The sequence below is a fragment of the Alexandromys fortis genome, unplaced genomic scaffold, assembly GCF_014885135.2.
Source record: "Alexandromys fortis isolate MF-2015 unplaced genomic scaffold, M_Fortis_MF-2015_v1.1 scaffold_6, whole genome shotgun sequence".
NCBI classification, from domain to species: Eukaryota; Metazoa; Chordata; class Mammalia; order Rodentia; family Cricetidae; genus Alexandromys; species Alexandromys fortis.
Window position 1 is genome coordinate 22,621,778 of NW_026067902.1, and position 6,164 is coordinate 22,627,941.

The window sequence follows — 6,164 nt, forward strand, 5'->3', positions numbered from 1 at the left end:
TCACTGCCTTAACTATCAAGTCCCACTTTAGAGCCAACATCATAGGACCATGCCACCATGACCAGCTGTCATAAGTTGGCTTTCCTGTAAAATAAACTGGTTCTAAAATTGGTAACTAGGTAGCTTATTGGGGAATATTTCAAGATGCAATGTGTATAAGGAACAAAAGAACCAGGGTTTGCGAGAAGAATGCTGAGTTATAATGTAGTCACCACAGAGACCTCAGACAGTGCCCTGCAGAACTCCGGAGCTGGGAAGAACCATCAGAAACATCTCATTGAGGCAGGATTCACCCAATAGATTCACAAAACTGTCCCTGGAGAAGGACTCTAACGTTGAGCAAGATATCTGTCTTTGGAAAGATATAGGCAAATCCTGCGGGAGGACATGACAGTCAGCTCTTGGGGGAGACATTCCTACCTCTGGGAAAAGGAGATCTTTCATCTCAGTGAGTCTGGATGGCAGACCATCTTATCTACTTAGGGTAAGGGGAGGGTCAACACGACAAATGAAGAGCAAACAATTGAATCTTTGTTAGCTCTTGTAATGTTAAAAAAAAAGGTAAGTGCAAATCACTGTAAGCAGTGAGTGATTTCAGATCAAAACTGCCTCTAATTTCAGAAAGCAAGACCTGTAGTCCAAGACTGAGAGCACTCCTACAAATTCATTCTTGTCCACCTTAATGCAGGACACTCCCCTCTTCAGCCACTCAAGCTGGGTAAGGAAATCAGGAAGATTAAAATCCCAGAGAAGTATCTAAAGACAAAAAAACAAAACAACTGGATTTTCCCGTACAAATAATCAGGTTGGGTATTTTCATACATCTATGCCTTTTGTGACACTTTTATTCATCCCAGGGAACTTCTCTCAGCACTGAGAGTATAATTTGAAAACAAAACTTATTTGAACTAAATCATGAAGCCTAAACCATAAGGGAAAAAAAAATCAGTAACAATGCCTACTGCCACACACCCTGCACGGAAGCGAAGTCCTACCACTCTGCAATGGACGATTACCAGTCAGTCTGGGATTCCTAAAACAATGAGAACAGGGTGGCGATGCTGTCGTCTGTGTACCCTCGCTCAGTTCTCTAATGGAAAGCATCCTTCCTCTGCCGATTCACTCCTGACAATGTTAATGACTCACTTTAAAGCGGTCTCTGGGCTATGATTCGTGACACTCAGCCTGGTTAGATGGGAGGGTTCGGCAGGTTTCTGGGGAGTGTCTTCGATGCAGAAATGCCTTGAAGACAGCACTTTATTATATTTAGGACAAGTATGACATCCCACTTCAAGGGAGAGGCTCCTATACATATTGAGAAGGGATTTCTGTGGTTTAAGTGGGGAGGAGAACTTGGATGAAAAGAATGTCTCTGGGTTTTTCTTTCTTTTCTTTCTTTTTTTTTTGAGGTAATATAAAGATAGGAAGCAGAGAAGTGGAGGCAGGAGGCAGTAGGATTATGGGTAACGGAAGAATTCTGCCTGAGGGTATATGCCTGCTTTGCCTATTCCTGTATAACTAGAATATTTATAATTCAAATACTTATCTTTAATAATTAAAAACCAAGGAACATTAAAGACAAAAGGTAGAGAATATTATGTACACATGTGTAGGTGCCACGCATTAAATCCCCACCCTAGCAAAATACAGCAAGAGGTAGCTTTTACATGAGGTTAAAAAGTGAATATTTTAAATGTCCTGGAAACAGAATTTCTAATTCACTCCAGTTCCGCCAGGAGTGATACCTTGACTTCTGATTCCTACGCACATCATCAGTCATGGGGCTAGGAGCTAAAAATACCCAGCATGGTGGCTTGACATCGGCACATCAACAATTAAAAAGGATACAAATATTTCAGATTTTCAAAACCATAAGCGATTCCCCCCAAGATTTATGAAAATATTAGGCTCGCGCAAGAAAAAGAAAAGTCATTTTCAGTTGTTTTCACTGAATCCTCGGTAGCATCGTCTATGTAAACCACTTCTCACAATGGAATGTAATATTCTCCACAGCCAGGAAGGCTCTCTGATCTTCTGCCTCTTCTCAGACAGCAAAGACACAAAGAGAAACAGCCATTGCTGTGAGTCAGAAAGAGTGTTTGAAAGGAGAAAGAGACCTCAACGGTGCCCCCTGGTATTCTAAAGCTGTCAATTATGACTATGATTACAATGAAAATACTGAAATAAAAACAGTATTTATTGTGGAGAAGAAGTAACTGCATTTAAAGCAAAAACAAAGAGAAATAATGACCAAAATAGATAGGATGATGTGACTGAACTGTTGAAATATTAACTTTATGCACATATAGTTAATATATATATAATATATACATGATAACTACAGAGAGAGTTATTGTTTCAACCTAACAACCAGTGCTAATGGTGGTGATTTAAAAAAAAAAACTTTACAGCAAAGCAAAATAAAATAATAAACTAACGGAGCTCAATTGTTTATGCTACAGAAAGCAGACTTCTTAGCAACCAAAACATGAACAAATGAGGATTGTGGATGAGATGATCCAGAGCCATTGTTTTTGAGGTTTGCCTGCAAGTGAGGTTTCCATGGCAGTGAATTTACGCATCATAGTTTCAACTTGTGTCTAAAAACAGAGGTGTTAATATTTACACCTTTGCTAATTACAGCAAGGAAGAGATTAATGGAGAATTAAATGTTCCTATCATTTTACCTTCCCATCACACCGCGTAATTCCGAGTAGAACATTAACCCAACCTGACAACAATATGCTGCGGATGGAGGAGGAAGAAGGGAGGCACACAGAGACCCCTCTGTTCTAAAAGGAGGAGTGATAGTCAGAATGACTCCGTGATTGCAGGCAGTGAAAAAAACAAAAGCCTGTGTTAAGACTCTTTTTTGCAAAACTGCTCGTTTTTCTAATGGAAACTAGGTTTGGGTTGCTATAATGAGCCCACAAGAAACATAGAAACATCTTTTGTCCCCCTAAGAAACTACTGTTTCTATTCTGTTAAAAAAAAAAAAAAAAAAAAAAAAAAAAAAAAAAAAAGGACAGGTATTATTGTTAAACCCAATTTGCCAGGGATGGTGCCTGTGGGGTACCAGCTAGGACCACAAGAAAATAAGAACTTACTGGAATGTGATTGGGGCGAAGGGAATTAAAAAAAATTATCCTTCAGCAAATACTTCTTGTTAATTGAAAGGAATTCTGCTTTTGTAAGTGCTATGCTTTGGATCTGGAATGTCCGGAAAAGCCAATGTGTAAAAGGATTGGTCCACATCCTGTTGCACTGTTGGAAGCTGGCAAATCCTTTCAGGGGTGGCTAAGTGGGGGTGCTTCCTGCCATTGGATGTGTACCCTCTCCTCTTCTCTCCTTGGCTCCCAGCTGGGCATTGTCATGTTCTCCCGCCATGAAGCACTGCCTCGTCATAGTGGGTCCAAACACAAGGCCAGGCATGTTCTGTCCCCTCCCAAACTGGGAGCCAAAGGCAGAACTTTCTGGGGATGATTGAGGCCATAAGGATGCTGCGTATTCTGCTGTCTAAAGATGGGGCATTTGAAAAAACAAGCTACTCTCCATGTTCGGATGGCTGGCGTATCTGGGGAGAGTTTTGAAACTCCACAATTGCCATTGTCCTGAAATACTTTTCTTGTCGTGAAGATGAAGTGCGGGCTCACAGAGAGGGGCCCTTATCTCCTTCCACTCTTGCTGTTTGTCTTATATCCTTATTAGCTTTCACCAAAGGGCAATCATAATTAAATTCTAAAGCAACGGATGAAGTCACCCACACCATCCTCCGAAGGGCTGCAGATGACGACGGTGCCAACGACAGTGTAACCCTGCTTTCCTTTGATTCTGGCTCGACAGCATTAACTCCCTGACCCCCTGCGGCTGTCGGTGCCACGGGCTGCTTAAGTGCTGTGCAAAAGCATTTCTGTTTTATTTGTTCTAAATTTACTGGCTATTAATTTCACAGTGTGACCTCCTCGTCTCTCATTAGTTGGCAGATTCCGCTGTAGCCTTCAAAAAGCTCAAGATTCCCAGAAGTTCGTTCCTTTCTGTGCTGTTATCTGGTCGCCTTCCATAGCATGCGAAAAGCTCCTGTCTTTAAACATCCACGGTACCCTCTTCTGAAATTCCTTTTACATGCATATTCTTTACACTTAGAAATTTATTCCATTCTTTAAATTTTATAATGGCTTCCGTGCCTTCCCCTCTTTCTCATTTTCTGACAAATCCTAAGGCTACTACTTATATCGTGTAATGAAGAGTTTTCGCGGTATTCAGTTATTTAATGCTCTCCCTTGGTGGTGTTCTCATTCGGACGAGGGACAGGGAAGGACTTCTTTTTTTATAATTTTTATTTATTTATTAAAGATTTCTGATTCTTCCCCGCCACTGCCTCCCATTTCCCTCCCCCTTCCCCAATCAAGTCCCCCTCCCTCATTAGCCCAAAGAGCAATCAAGTTTCACTGCCCTGTGGGAAGACAAAGGACCACCCACCTCCATCCAGGTCTAGTAAGGTGAGCATCCAAACTGCCTAAGCTCCCACAAAGCCAGTTCATGCAGTAGGAACAAAAACCCATTGCCATTGTTCTTGAGTTCTCAGTAGTCCTCATTGTCCACTATGTTCAGCGAGTCCGGTTTTATCCCAGGCTTTTTCAGATCCAGGCCAGCTGGCCTTGGTGAGACAGCAGGTGAATTCAGTGAGCCTGGGTGTCATTGTCATCTCTTCTACATATCTTTCAAGGTCATGAACCTCCCATTCCTGGCCTGGGTCTTAGATTTCAGGAGAAAAATAGTTCATTGGTTGTTGCTCCAGCCAACAGCATAAATAATAATGTTTCTGTTTGGGAATGGATTTATTAATCTTCAAACTGTGTGGGCCCAAGTTTCCAGAGATTTTGTGGTATCCAGGGTTCTTTTTTTTTTTTTTTTTAGCTTAGCAGCTGTACCCACCTATCTTATAGAAATATCATCTTTGCTCCTGCTAAGAGCTTGAAGGCTGCATCTTTTAGTACTGCCAGTCCAATTTTAAGGAAAGAGCCCACCATTATAGAGAGCGCTTCAAAATCTCGACTCTGTGGCACCTACCTCCCTGCACTCTGCCCATAAGCCACAGGGGATTTGTAGGAATGGTAAACACTAGGAAGAAGATAAAAGCTGGTAAGAATGAGTGACTGTGTCTCCGGACCAGCTAGACAAAATTTTTAATTCGGGCTTGGCATAGTGGTGCACCCATGTAATAGAAGCGCTCAAGACAGGGGTTCTCTGTGAGGTCAAGGTCTATATAGTAAACTAAAGGATATTCAGGGCCCTCTACAAGAGTATCAAGCAATCTTAAGCACTGAGCCTTCTCTCCAGTCCCCCTTCTTTATTCTGGATTACACTCTGAGCATTGTAGCTTTACACTTAATGAATTACAATAACACAAATGTGCCATCTTTCAGCTTTTACAAATATATCATGAAAACTATTTAATAAAGATTGGTGTAGGCAGCTCCCTCAATTTGTAAGATTGTTGCAAATAAGTAAAAATAGAAATATTAAGCATCTATTAATAATGTATCATTAAATTGACAGTAAGGTTCTATAGATTAAGAACTAGGAATGGAGCTAGATGAAACACCCATACTCGTGCCCTGGTGGAGAAAGTAAATAGCTGTGAGCCTTCTAAAAGAGAAAGAACTCTACACATGGAAGATCTTAGGTGGAAAATTTAAGTGGAATGAGATTTAATTTAGATAAATCTATAATCATATGCTCATGAGAAAGCAACTCCTATCATGTAGTAACAAGCAAAATTCTTCAGGGAAGTCAGAAAAGGATTGAGTTCAGAGACTGATGCTTGCTGAGCACTGATGAACGAATCACAGGAGGGAAATGTTGTTTTAGTTTAGCCTTTTCTATTGTTTCATATTCACCCCTTTGCTAAAACTGCTTGTCTGTCTGGTGTCTGCATCTATGACTTCCTATCACCTGATAAGTGGTTCCACCTTTAGCTGATTCCAGGGCTTTAGGAATGAAATAAGCTCGCTGAAAAGTCAAACGAGCACACGACACATCCTCCCCGCTACTTCTACTTTTTTAATTGTTTTTATTTATTACAGATTATTACAATTTGGTTAATTTATCTGTAGAGTTAGCCATTAAGAAGCCTGAGCCATTGGCCAAACAGTATATATATA